Source organism: Cryptomeria japonica, chromosome 8 (assembly GCF_030272615.1).
Source record: "Cryptomeria japonica chromosome 8, Sugi_1.0, whole genome shotgun sequence".
In the NCBI taxonomy this organism is placed as follows: domain Eukaryota; kingdom Viridiplantae; phylum Streptophyta; class Pinopsida; order Cupressales; family Cupressaceae; genus Cryptomeria; species Cryptomeria japonica.
The window spans coordinates 480,751,727-480,759,630 of record NC_081412.1 but is presented as its reverse complement, the minus strand read 5'-3'; the positions used below and the strand labels follow the sequence as shown (position 1 = coordinate 480,759,630).

At 29.7% G+C, this 7,904-nt stretch overlaps 1 long non-coding RNA gene across 1 annotated transcript; it reads left to right on the top strand.

Annotated features, from left to right (window-relative positions):
• Window positions 1–4,205: 4,205 nt before the first annotated feature.
• LOC131074609 (uncharacterized) lies at window positions 4,206–7,000 on the top strand. Its single transcript, XR_009113085.2, has 2 exons — window positions 4,206–4,605; window positions 6,788–7,000. It is a non-coding gene; the product is annotated as an uncharacterized LOC131074609 (long non-coding RNA).
• The last annotated feature ends 904 nt before the right edge of the window (window positions 7,001–7,904 follow it).

The following is a 7,904-nucleotide window of genomic DNA, read 5'->3' as shown; positions in this document are numbered from 1 at the left end:
CAAACATTTTCAATATCATAGTGCAAGGGTGGGGAAGAATCCACCCCCAAGATCACTCACCATATATCTCCCAAGATAACTACTCAATTGTGAAGCAATTCACTTAGAGTTAATTTCTGGCAAAAGGCAAAAAAATGGACGCCCTCTAGGGGGTGACATGGTTGTTTGAGTTGACAAAGTATCGAGACTAGTGGGCTATGATGTTGTTAATGACCCTTGAATAAAGAGTCTTTCTGATTTGTCTTACTTGTTATCTAATCCAGTGAAAAAATTGGGGATTTGAACACATCCTCACAGAACATACACTAATTGTCTAGCATAGGCAAAATTTGTTATATCTTTCATGCTATGTATTGTACCTACATTATTTTGCACCTTTCCCCAACTTAGTTAATTGGCATTTTAACAAATAGTTAAGGTTGTATGTCAATGATATGTTTTTTACTATGGATATGAAGTTTATATTGTTGCTTTAAAGTTTAATACTCAAATTTATAGTGACATGTAACTTAACTTTTGTAGAGAAGATAATAAATAAGCATACAAAACTAGGAAGGATATTTATTTCCTAATTGCAAATGTACTATAAGACATATATTGAACGATGAACTAATAGAAAGAGATTTTCCTTTATTCATTTTTTACTTGAGGAATACAAAGACTTTGCATTAATTTTTTAACCTAATATAAATCTTCAACAAATGGTTTGAAGTCCAATTTTCATACTCATTGCAACAATAAACCCATTAATTAAATGCAAAAGTCTAAATGACTTCTCAGAGGACATAACAACAATGCAATACTGATTTGCAACGATAATATAAGATCAAAGTTATTATTTTGAAAGTGATTTGATTGAAGAAGACAAAATATTCATGATTGAAAGAGTGATACAAGGAATGTGCTCTAATTTTACTTCAAGTCCAGCTCCAACCATTACCACGACCAAATAATCCTCTAAAATAAACTTAGAAAATAACATTCAACCTGCTAAAAAACAAGAGTATTAAGTTGACTTGGACTTAATTCCAATGTTTTGTCTTAATTCGTCCAAATGAAAAAGGCACAATCAACATTTATACCACATAAATGATTTAATCACTACTTCACTTCATAATTGAAATTATGAACATTTGTAGTCAACTAGTTATTCTTACATATGTATTCAAAATAGTTATTAATCCTAATATTAGCATCAACATTATGAAGGGGTTTCTTTATATGAATTGTAGTAGCTGGTTGGACATAACTCCCTCCTACTTTCTCCCTCAATGAAGTCTTTTAATTTATTGGTTTCACTACAAGCCAAAATAACTAAGGGGTGTTAAATGACTTTTTCCATGATATGAGACAAATTGATATCCATCTAGTAAACATACACAAATATTAAAATTTGATCTAAAATGTCAATACTTGATATATCATACTCTATGAATAAGAGTGTTTGAAATATACCACATATCATTATATTAAAAATTTCCATTATAAAATTGCAAACAATCACCACATAACTAGACTTATATCTATAATAAAATAGAAATTGAATAACTAAATCCATCTAGCTATTATGCTTTCATGGAGGGCATGCTACGTGGTAATTTAAAACACTAAGTTACCACATAACCAAATCCTTATTTTTAATTTAATAAATGACATTTGGTTGGTATTAAACGACAAAGAGGTCAATCTAGCAGAGTCTCAACATAAGAATTGTCCTTTTTGGTCAAATGAAATGTATAAAATTGTAAGGGCAATTAAGACTAGCCATGACATATTTATATTATGTTTTTATCACGCTTATGTATGGTCCAAAGAGCAAGTATTAAATGCAAATTTCATAATATAACATTAAAAAAATTCTATTGATTTCACATTTTGCATACACATCTACAAAGGTAGTTGCAACTACAACATGAGATGAAATTTCTTTATCATTTAGATTTTAATGAGCATCCTGAATAATAGATGAAATTTCTTTATCATTTAGATTTTAATGAGTATCCTAAATAATACATAGGACCCCTATTCAAAATTATGTCAATAACAATCAAGTGCTAGTAATTTTGAAATTTTATCCATGTTGTTTGAGGTAAAATTCTTACTCTTAAATTTTTAGAAAAGAAAAAAGTATTTTGTTGATATCCATTCAATATCAATGTATGAATTTTAATATAAGGTAATATAATATATTATTATTAAATATAGTTTTTGGTTTAATGGTTTGTTTATTTGAAATTTTTGAGTTTGATATTGTTTTAAATAGAATAGATGGTAGAGATCTTAATTGAGATTGTAGCATGATAGGGGCAACTAAGTTGAACATTTGTTTTCCTACAACCTTGTTAAAGATAGGGGCAAATGTAAGTGTTGTATGATGTACAAATTTATAATATGGTGCAAGGGATAAGTATCGAGCTATAATAAGCTAGATTCTTTTAAGTCACTCAACCAATACTTGGAATCTTGATGGAGTTGCTCATTAATAAAAAATAATAAGTGAGAGTGAACAAATATTTTATAATCTACAAACAAATTAAAGTTGTACGATTGATAAACTCTTTTTGTTTAAACATGGAATACTTTGTTTGGATTGAATGCAAACTAATACATTTGGGTTGGAAGTATGTTGGTGCACTTCATTTGAGTTGTATTGATTGTAAACCATTGACACATTTGTGTGATAACGAAGTTTCAATCTTGAATGCATTTTGTTTTGACCTTGCACTTAGAATATTTTAGTTGGATTGAATGTAAGATGCCCTCAAGTTTCACACTTGTAATTGAAATATTTTATTTGGATTAAATGCATGATTATTTTGATGAATAAACTTTATTGTTTTATGCAACATGGATGGTTACAACATTCAATATAAGAATCCATGAACACAACAAAAGAATATTATACTCTAATGTTTTAGGCATGACATTAAGTAACACAACTAAGGGACTCCCGTATTATTTCATTATTTGATGTTTACCTCAAAATTTAGAAGATTGTAGTAATTAATTTGGATCATAGTACATGTGTTTAGCCTAATATCTTTTATCAATTAATAGAAACTTGAATCTAATATCTTAATATTTAATCACAATATTATTTATGAATAATATGTGGATAAGACATAGTATAAATGATATAAGAGCATATCTCAATTAATTATATTTGGAAGTAGTTGAGGCATGCAAATTAAGCTTAGAATGATATGTAAAACAAGAAGAATAAACCTATTTTAACCATTTGACTACACACACTCTTATCACATGATAGAACATTCATAATTTAAGAGGGTTCATTATGCCAAATGCATATTACACGTACATATGAATGCAAACTCTTATCACATGATAGAACATCATAATTTAAGAGGGTTCATTATGCCAAAGGCATATTACACCTACATATGGAAGCAAAAAGTCTACAATATTAACTAGAAGCATTTGATTTGATGTGTTTGTGACATATAAATGCATGAAAAACAAATAAAATAAATTTGTAATTATTTTTAATTATTCAATGCTAATTATATCTTTACTTCCACCTCTCAACTACCACTCAATCAATTCTATTTTCACCATGCAATAGTTAACTTTGTAATTATTTCAATGTAGTATTATTAATTATAGGGCATGAAAGTGTTTATACATAAAATAATATAATTATATAATAATAATGTAGTCTTAATAGATTTGTTACTTTGATCAAGAGTTTAATACAAATATTAAAATATAATGATAATAATAATAATAATAATAATATTATTATTATATTCTAATATTTTCTTATTTTAATATTTCTATTGAATTTTTTATAAAAGTAAAAAAAAATTAATATTAAATAATAATAATAATAATAATAATAATAATAATAATAATAATTATTATTATTATTATTATTATTATTATTTAATATTAATTTTTTTTTACTTTTATAAAAAATTCAATAGAAATATTAAAATAAGAAAATATTAGAATATAATATTATAGTCATATTTTAATAATAATTAGAATATCATAATATAATCATATTTAATAATAATTTAATATTAATTACAAAATCATCATACAATAATAATTTAATATTAATTATAATATAATAATATAATAATATAATAATAATTTTAAAATGAAATAATAAATAAAACATCTATAATATAATTTATATTCTTTTAAAGATGGTTATACCAGTGTAAATGGAGACAAGAAATCATAATCATCCATAATATTACATGAGATATAGAAAATTGATTCATCACTTTACTTATTATCATGCATAAAAGATGATAAATCATGGGAAAGAGGAATGGAGTTTGGCTTCTCCGTTCTTTGATGCGCAGAGTGCGATGTTATGCTCTCAGAAAAAATATTTGTATTTCCGTTAAAATACAATTTAGTTTCCAGGTTAGACTGCGATTAAATCCGTTTTAGTTAAATTTTAGAAATTGTCGGCTATGTATTGTAAAACTAGCGAGCGTCTAAACATGGAAGAAACCTAAGTGATACAATAACGATTATGCCATGCCTTAAATCGTGGTGCAAGGTCTGCAAAAATACCATCGAGAAAGACGCCGTCAGAATCGCCAGAATAGTGCACCTTGATGGTTAAATGTCTGTAATCTCCCTTCACTCTTCTTTGCTATGTTTCTGTTTTGAATAATTAGCATAATGCTCTGTGTAACTTAAGCCCCTGTGTATTTTGCATCAAAATAATTCATTCAAAGGGTTTTAAATCATTAGTAATTGACCTATTTAACTTAAACCCAGTCTTATTTAATTGAAAATTTTCTTGGCTTTTTTTCTTCTATTTAATAAGGTTTGTAAAGCATTAGATTATGTTGACTGTAATTGAAATAGCATTTTTTTGCATTGTTCTCTTGCTCGCGTGGGCTGCTCTTGGCCCAATTTGAGCATTTGTAGACATTCTTTAGTTCAATCTTGGCCTAATTAAGGCATTTGCGGGTATTCTCTTGCTTCAATCTTTGCTTTAAGTAAATCGTCTGCCTATAAGTGCTTTAATTAGGTCCAGTGAAAACATATATAGGCTTTTTCAAAATTCTTGTACCTTGGTGTAATGAAGGCATTTGTAGGTTACGCCAAATGAAAGCTTTTGTAGGCCTTTTAAAACCTAAATCTTGGTCAAATTAAAGAATTGCTCTAATGCTGACCCAATTAAATCATTTGTATGATTTCTTTTTCGTCAATATTAGCCTAACTAAAGCATTTCTTGGCATTGTTTTACCTAAATGTTGGCCTATTTAAAGCATTTCTTGGCATTGTTTTACCTAAATGTTGGCCTATTTAAAGCATTTCTTGGCATTCTTTTCTTTTACTCTGGGCCTAATTAAAGCACTTATAGGCATCCTTCTACTCACATCTTAGCCTTAATAATGCAACTGTAGGCATTCTTCTTTGGTCTTGCCTTAGTAAGTATCTGTAGACACCTTTCTACTTCAGTCTGGCTTAATGAGAGCAGTTTCAGGCATCCTTTTACTTCAATCTTAGGCCTAATTAAGAATTTGTAGGCCTTCCTTTATCTTGGCTTAACTAGAGCACTTGTAGGCATACTGTTGCTTCAATATTAGCCTGGTACAGTCATCTCTAGGCATTCTTTTGGTCCAAGATTGGCCTCATTAAAGCTTTCGTAGGCATTCTTTTGCTTAATCTTGGCCTATGTAGAGCATTTCTAGGCGTTCTTTCACACCCTAAGATCACGTTTCATTTCAATTTTTTTTTGGATTTATGATTTTGTTTTATTTTGGTTATGCGTCACTTTCTTGGAGATAGTACTAGGCAGATTTGTACTTTCAATGGAGCTAGAATAGTAGTGGCCTCGTTTACTGGTTCTGTTTGAGTTTGGGATCTTTGTCTGCTGACAAGTCAAACTTTTTGGGTACCTCTGTACAAAAAGCATATACAAATCTTAAATATCTACATATTTTATCCAACAACAAGAATTAATTTCAGATGACCACATAACATGCTTTTAAAGTTTCTGATTTTTTCTTGTGACTAGGGTTTTCGATCTATGGTGGCTGGGGTTTCTAGTTTCTAGCAGCTTGGTTATCAATGGTTTTTTTTTTTTAATTTCTGGTGTCTAGGGTTTCTGATTATGACCTTACCATTCTACTGTGCCTACTCTACTTCTAACAGCTATCTTTGCTTTCTGATTTTCTTTCTCTCGCACAGGACTGGTGCTTTTTATCACAAATTACAGAACTTCTGCCACCAATTTCAGAGTTTTCTGCTTTCTGTTCTATGTCCCCCAGGGTTTCTACCTGCGTTTGTTGTTTCTGTAATAGTCAATACAATCAGTCTTCTATTGCTCTTCATTGTCATTGCCTTCTGCAACAGTCGGACTTGACCAGTTGAAGATGAGGACCAAAAAATAAAAAAATTGAAGTCCCACAAAGTCATTCCGGATTTGTGATTTGCAGTCCAGATTCACCCAGGCTTGACTAGAAATCAAGAACTCTGAGCTCACCCACAGGGCTAGAGAGAGCTTGGTTCTCAAGGTGGGAACAATGCTAAAATCCAATTCTAGAAAGGATTCAACACCTTCTTTCCTTTGTTGAGATATTGATGTCTGAGTTTCATGTTCATCTCACTCATCTGGTAGTTTATGTTTCTCTTTTCTTTGTGGATAAACAGCGTTTGAGCTAAATAGTTTTCTTATCTGTTGCTCTTTTATGATGTTTGAGGTGGGTAGCATGGGTGGGACTGTAGTTTGAGAAGTAGCCTCATCTTGCATTGGTAAAAACATCCGATTGCTCTAATTGTGTGGTACTTGCAGGCTACTAGGGGTAATGCTTGTACTGGAAAATTAAAACTTCCACTTCTTAGGCGTGCATAGAACACAAAAGTCTTCCTATTTTAAGACAGTAGGCTTCCCATATGGCAAGCATATGGAGGATGTTCTCTTTGAAGACTATGCCCACACATACCAATTGCATTATTGTACACAGTCCTTACATGTATTGACAATTTAAGTTTATTGGATGCTTCATGGTTATTCTAAAGGACTTCATAATTTTTTTGGACTACTAGTTTGTTTAAATTGAAATTACCATAGTTACTAGGAAATGGGTAAATTGACAAACCAAAAGTATAAGATTTTTTGAAAAAGTTGGATTTTAAAAAATCGTAAAAAGTTGTAGAAAAATAGACAAGAACTACTTTTTTTTTAAATACTTAAGGGCATTTCTATAGCATAGAGATATAGAGCAAATAAAATAGAGTTTAACCCATGAATTGTCGAAAATAGATTTTTGTTGTTTATATTCTTATTGCTGATTACATAGGCAAATATTCAGTTAACTTTTTATAAGGATGGTTACCAAATACATCAAATAGTTGTAGTTGTCTAAGTCTCAGATCAAATATTAGCTAAGTCTATGAAGTAATTGAGATCTAGCTAGTGTTAGGAATTTAGTAAAAGTGGAAGCCATTTTGAAGTGATCCAAGACTTTCATTGTGATTGGGTTAGTTCGAGGCAAGGAGTTTTCTAGGGGTAGTTCAATATTTGAGAAAGTTTATCAAATCATATTCCACAATTGTAATGCTTTATATTCCCTAAGGCAATTGGTAAGTCCGTTATATAGGGTAGAATTCAACAAAAGGCATTTGTTTAGTTTAAGTAAAAGATTAGCAAGCCACTAGTTTTGGCAATACCTAGCTTGCAACTACTATATAAGGTGGAGACAAATGTTAATGATTATGTGTTGGAGGTTGTTTTATTAGAAGTATGTAAGTTTGTTTATTGTCATTCAGATTTATTTCATGGAGCACTTTGGATATATTGCTCATATAATGAGTTGTATATCTTTGTCTAAGCAAAAATTAAATATATCAATTATAAATTAAAAATCATATATCTCTATCTATATATATTATATATGTCTTCGGATGTT